This window comes from Chionomys nivalis, chromosome 4 (assembly GCF_950005125.1).
Source record: "Chionomys nivalis chromosome 4, mChiNiv1.1, whole genome shotgun sequence".
Lineage (NCBI taxonomy): Eukaryota > Metazoa > Chordata > Mammalia > Rodentia > Cricetidae > Chionomys > Chionomys nivalis.
In genome coordinates this window covers 95,491,342-95,498,104 of record NC_080089.1, presented here as the reverse complement: position 1 = coordinate 95,498,104, position 6,763 = coordinate 95,491,342, and positions in this window count along the sequence as shown.

The following is a 6,763-nucleotide window of genomic DNA, read 5'->3' as shown; positions in this document are numbered from 1 at the left end:
CCACGTTGGCTAGGCTCAGACCTAAAGCCAGGAGGCCTGTGAACTCGCTTCCACACAAGGGACAGGTGTCTCTGATGCCCTTTGGGGAACAGACAGCGTCTGGTAAAAAGGGAGCCCCTTAGAACTGTCCTAGCAGTCACCCATTTCCTCTCCCCTGTGGGGCCATCTGTAACCCGGCGGGGAGGGGCGGGTCCTGGGTGTCGCCGTGCAGAGGCGGGTCAGCTGCGTCCAGTTAGCGGGGACAGGCTCCGCAAGGAGTCGAGCCCGTAATGGGGACCATGCTGGGCCTAATGGGAAGCAGCCGGCGCGCAGCGGCCAAGCCCCTTCCCACGGGGCCCGAGAGCGGCCGAGATAAAACGCACGAACCGCGAGAGGAGCTTTGATTCCAATACGAAACAAATTATTCCTCCTGGAATGGAACAAAATCAGTCAGGGCGGAATCTCACGGCTGTCATTCCTCCCTGCCAGTCTCCGCCGGCGGCCCAGGGGCCTGACGACCCACGACTCTGGGCAGGCGAGCTGCTCTCAGAACTAGAGCAGACCAGAGCGACCCCAAGTCACCTTCAGACCAGTGGTCTTCAAGTTTTGTGCAAAGGCTCCTCAGAGGGGCCGGGTGAAGTTTGAAGAGCGCGGGGGGGGGGGGACGACGGGGGGGACGTCACCCCTAGAATTTCTGGTTCTATAGGTGTGGTGAGGTTGGAGCCCCCAATGTGTGTTTTCCAGGTAATTTGGGCTGTGATATATCACTTTGAGAACCATTTGTCAGGTGGGAACAGGTGAGCAACTTGGCTTTTGGGTCTGTCCCCTAGCCACCTCTCTCTCTCTCTCTCTCTCTCTCTCTCTCTCTCTCTCTCTCTCTCTCTCTCTCTCTCTCTCTCTCTCTCTCTCTCTCTCTCTCTCTCTCACACACACACACACACACACACACACACACACACACGGGCCCACCAGCAGCTGAACACACTTTGTATCATTGGTCCCTGATAAAGACCGAACCCAGCGAGACTAGTCCCTGCACCCATGCTGGTGGTGTGTGTGTGTGTGTGTGTGTGCGCGCGCGCGCTCCAGTTTCACATGGTCTAGGAATGTTCCAGACCCTGTGTTACCCTGCCTGGGCCACGGTAACTCCAGGCAGGAACAGTTTGGGGACAAGGTTGGGGGTGTAGGGGGGCTGGCAGCAAGTTGAAGAGCAGCAATTCTTGTATTGGAGCTATGCTTGGCTCCTTGAAACCTGCTTGGGTTTCCAAAAGCTTGGTAAGGTCTGAGTTGTGGGGTCTCTGGGGTGGCTCCCCTTTCTGTGTTCCCCATAACTCTTCTCCTCCACGCTCTCCTTTGCTCTCCGGTGCTTGAGAAAAGGATGATCCCTTTCATGTGCTCTAGAGTAGTAGCTCAGGCGCCTCTGCCAGGGACAAGTCTCTGAGATGCTACTTCTCTTTTATATTGGACCCATGCGCCTAGACATGCTTGACATATCTGCTGGTTGATTGAATGCGTTGGGAAAACTACCAGAATGGAAACAAAACGAACAAGGCAGAGTGAAATCCATCCAGCGCACTTGAATGGGGTCTAGTCTTTCCTATGACCTGAAGGCAGGGAGATAGATGGGTTAGAGACTCTTTTGTGAGCATCCTAAAGTTTGGGACTGGGGATGGAGGCAAGCGAGGTCAATCCTGTCCAATTTGGACAAAAGATCCCAGGAAGGGATAATGGAATATTATTCCTGAGATCTACAGAAAAGCAAGTTTCTTTAGGAATTTAACACAACATCTAAGAGATTTATATAATGTCAAAGGTGAATAATCATGGCATTTGAAATTTAGATAAAGATGCTAGTCTCTAGGTGAAAATAAACTATATACGAACCAATTTAATATATATATATTTCATTTTATGTCTATGTTTTGCCTGTTTCTAGACTGTGCACTATTGTGTGTGCCTGGTACTCAAGGAGGCATTAAACCCCCTAAAACTGGAGTTACAGCCAGTTGTAAACTGCCATCTGGGCGCTGGGACTCAAAACTGGAGCCTCTGGAAGAGCAATCAGTGCTCTTACCCTCTGACCCATCTCTCCACCTCCCAAACACCATCTTTTAATAATTTTCCTCTTAATTTTGGTTACTTTGAGTCCATGTTACTAGTGAATGACTAAATTGACTTGTTGGTCTGCATCTGACTTTTGCCACAGGACTCAGCCTCAGCTCTGTGTTGGAACCAGCATGATTACTTAAAAAAAAAAATCTCAAGTGTCCTGGCCACTCCCTACATGTGGAGTCTGGAAAGAGTCATTTTTAAAGCCACCTAGATACTTTTAGGTACCAGTTAGGATCAGAAACTCTTGAGCAAGTGTGTTGGTTTCTTTTTATTGGTGTGCTAAGGCTCCATGATCAAGGCAACCTACAAAACGAAAGCGTTTAGTTGAGCTTATGGTTTTGGAGGGCTAGAGTCTGTGATGGTGGAGTGAAGGCATGGGGACTGGAGGTTGGAAACAGCAGCAGATCTACAACAGGAGGCAGAGGAGAAACACTGGGAATGGCATGGACTTTTGAAACCTCAAAGCTCCTCCCCAATGACACACCTCCTCCAATAAGACCACACCTCCGAATCCTTCCTCAACAGTTCTACCAACTGGGGACCAAGTATTCAAACATACGAGCTTATGAGAGCCACTCTCATTCAAACCACCACAGCATGTAAATGATTGGATTGGTTGCAGACTAACCACAATAAGAGGCTAGGGAGTGTCTGCTTGCCTGCTTCCTCATGAATGCTAACTGATCTTCACCTTCTGGAAGGGCTCATAATCAGACCCTTTTCCTCAACAACAGTTGCAGTTGACAGGACCAGGATAGCTCCTGACCCTGCTCAGCCAGTTGGGTAGGGTAGCTCATGCCTCTCATAACAATACTCAGGAGACTAAGGTGCAAAAATGCCATGCATTTAAGACTAGAATGGTCATGTAGCAAGTTTCAGGCCAGTCTGGGTTACAAAGTGAGACTTCCTCTCCAACATTATCTGTCTGTCTGTCTGTCTGTCTATCTATCTATCTATCTATCTATCTATCTATCTATCTGCTTTACCTCCTCTGTGTGTGTGTGTGTGTGTGTGTGAATTTGAGATTACAGGATTAGACTGTTTGAGTTAAAATAGGTTTTGCTATTTTCTTTTGAAGACAAGGTCTTGCCAAGGGAGACTGCTCTGCCTTGGTGTAGCCCAGACTGGCCTCAAATATATGGATCCTTTTGTTTGAGTTTGTTGCATGCTGAGATTATAATATATCACTAAATCTGGGTCTAAGCTAAGGTTTTTAAAATAAGGCACAGCTGGGCGGTGGTGGCGCACGCCTTTAATCCCAGCACTTGGGAGGCAGAGGCAGGCAGATCTCTGTGAGTTCGAGGCCAGCCTGGTCTACAACAGCTAGTTCCAGGACAGGAACCAAAAACTATGGAGAAACCCTGTCTCGAAAAATCCAAAAAAATAAATAAATAAAATAAAATAAGGCACAATGTGGTAGCACATGCCTTTAATCCAAGATTTTGGGAGGCATAGGCAGACCTCTAAGTTTGAGAGTGGCCTCATCCACACAATGAATTCCAGACCAACCAAGGCTACATAGTGAAATCCTGTCTCAAAACAAAAACAACAACAAAAAGTAATAATATAATTATTTTTGAGTTTCTTTCCTAGAAGGAAGTGGTTTTCTAATCACCCTATCCCTTCTGGTGGATAGATTTTGGAAGACATTTTGTTTGGCAGACCAATGAAGACTTACTTTTAACGTGGAGACAAAACTAGAGCCCAGTGAAGCTCAGTCCTCTTGGAGTACATAAGATATAAATTCAAGCCAAATGAGTCTTTCTAGCCTGGCTACTTGAGCTGGTGAAATGAATCAGATTAGTTGCCTTCTGAGCTCTAGAGATGAAAGCAAAGTGTGTGTGTGTGTGCGTGTGTGTGTGTGTAGCCGCAAATGTACTTTTTATTTTAGAAACAAAAATATCATTTCTAACCCAACAATAGCCGGATCCCTGTGAATGAAGGGTTTGCATATTTTCCTGTTTTAACAACCCAAGCCCAGGCCTGATTGTCAGTAGGTCATGAGCAGCCCAACCAGAGCATTGGAAACAACTGCCTGAGCCCTGAGAACCTGTGCCCGGCTTTGTGCCAGAATTTGGGCTTGTATTTAACAGTAGTGATGAGGTCAGGAGTTGAGAGAGAGGGCAATGGCCGTGATCCCAAAGCCCATAGCTACTGCCAGAAGCAACAGCCGTAGCTGGTATGGAGACAGAGGCAGACAAGTGGTACCTACCACACGTTGCAGCTTTCTTTGCATGGGGACCAGACTGAGGGTGTAATTATTGACTCTATTATTGAAATTTGTAGTCAGCAGTTCAGAGAACTTAAGCAGTTTTTCTGAGGGTCAATTGAATGCATGTTTGACCCCCTACCCTTAAAAGGCTTTGCGGAAACTCAGGTCACAAATACTGTTTCGCTTTCAGTTTGCCTGGCTTTGGTCCTAAGAATGGCATAGGATGACTGTTCAACTCAGTACCGATTCCTGATGGTTTTCAAGCCACACTTCCCATCAGTTCGGCTCTGTGAGTCTCCAGCAGAGGGAAGTAGCTGTCAGAAGGGTCTAGAAGGTTCTCTTCTAATCTAGAGCAAAATGGTCATAAATTTTTGGGTGGATTCTTTGTGTCCTGAGAATGGGATTCCAGCTCTCCTTATTAGATTATTAAAAGAGTTGATATTTACTGATTAAATACTAATTGTGCACTGAATGACCCAAAGAGTGTGGCTAAGGAAATACTCTTGGTCAGGAAATAGAATTGATGGTTCATTTATTGGATGGGTTATTAAGCAATCATTTCATAATTTTTTTCCCAACAAGATCTGGAGAAATCCGTTTAAACATTTAAACAAAGTTTAAGACAAGCAGGGCACAAAACTGAAAATTCTCACATGGGAGCCGAGGCAGCAGGAAGCCAACCAGGGCTACATATATACCAAAACTCTGGAAATTCTATGGAAATTACGGTCTGTTAACTAGGGAATTGGACTTATTTGTATTACAACATATGAATAAACGACAAGAGAAATGTTACCAAGATATTAGTTGTGGTTACCTTTATCAGAGGATGGCTGGAGTTACTGTAATTTTGGTGGGTCGTGGGGGTGGTGGAGAGAGAGAGAGGGGAGAGAGAGAGAGAGAGAGAGAGAGAGAGAGAGAGAGAGAGAGAGAGAGAGAGAGAGAGAGAGAGGAAGGAGGAGGAGGAGGAGGAGGAGGAGAGAAGGGAGGGAGTGAGGGGGAGAATCTTAATACTCTACTATTTTCAATTTCAGTTATTTTTGTAACTAGAGGAAAAGCGAAAATGTGTGGAATCCTACTGGAAACATACAGGTGTGGTTACTGATTCCACCGCAGCGTGGATTCGGATTGCAGTCGGTGGAACGTTCTCCGCCTCACTGCAAAGTCCTTCCAGAACCAGGATGAGACGTCAGAAATCAGTTCTGTCAGCAAACCCGGAGGAGGGACTGTGGTGTAGGGCAGAGAGAGAAGCCCTTCCTTGTCACTGCAGCGCTGCCCATTTGTTGGGGCAGACAAATTCTTTGCAATGATTAGGCGGCGCCTAGAACCGAGGCAACGTCCAAGTGGCGTTAGGAGTACGCCAGTCTTTTGGGGGCGCGGGTCAGAATGCCCGAGCTTCATCAGATCGGTGCTCCTGTGGCTGAAAGGCCTGAGCACAGCCTGAGGCTCTCCCTGGGGTCCCTTGAGTTCGCCAGTGGCTTGCAGCTAAGGGTTTGGCGGGTGCTGCCGGGTTGCGGCTTCCCACGTCGACGGCTTGCCTTGGGGATGGCTGAGCGTCCTCTGATACCGCGGAAGCCGCAAAGCAACAGAGTTGCCAGCTTGACCTCGAAGCTCCTATTTTGGCCACCTAGAGCCCCCGGCAACCGTGGGGAGCTTGGTGGCTGGTGAATACGGAGGGTTCGGTAGTTGAAGGTGCGACATTCACTTTGGAGTTCTGAGTGAGAGTAGGGACGCCTTTTTCTGCACTCTTTTATGGCTGCTGTTCCCGAGTGGCAAAGGAGGTGGCTGGCGGTGATGTCGTTTGGTGCCAGCAGAGGGCAGCCTGTAGGCCGTGAGGCCGAACAACGACCTTGCCAAACCTCGGGCTAGGTTCCAATGACCCGACCCAGCAGAGAAAAAGTGGCCTTGGAGCACCAAGAGCAGCAACCTTTGTCGGAGGAGTCGACGCTGAGGCCCAAGGGCACCCTGCAAGATGCTGTTCAGTTACAGTCCTCGGGCAACCTCACTCTGCGACAATGGGGGCTTGCGGGGAAGGGGACTGGGCGGGAAGACTAATTGCCTTAGGAAAGAAAGCAAAGGTTCTACATCCAGGAATGTTTCCCCCGCAGTAGAGTACAAGCATGTAGAAACTTAATGATGTTAGTGAACGCTAGGAAAAACTTCGCGTCCTTGGCAAGGGAAGTCAGAGGCTAATAGCGGGATAGCGCCAACGTGGAGTCACCTAGTTATCAGTAACCAAGGGATCCTCTCTGAGAGCAGAGGGACCTGGGTTAGGGGGCCAGACAAACCTAACTGGGGATCCCAGCCTTTCCCTGACCATTTTCTGGGTGTTGAGCTGAAGGAACTCACTGTTCTCCTAGTAATCACTGCTGTGAAATGGGCACGGTCGGCTCTGGATCTTAAGTTAGGGATTCCAGACAGCAGAAGCTAAACGGATTCAGGTTTCTTCGCTGCACTGGC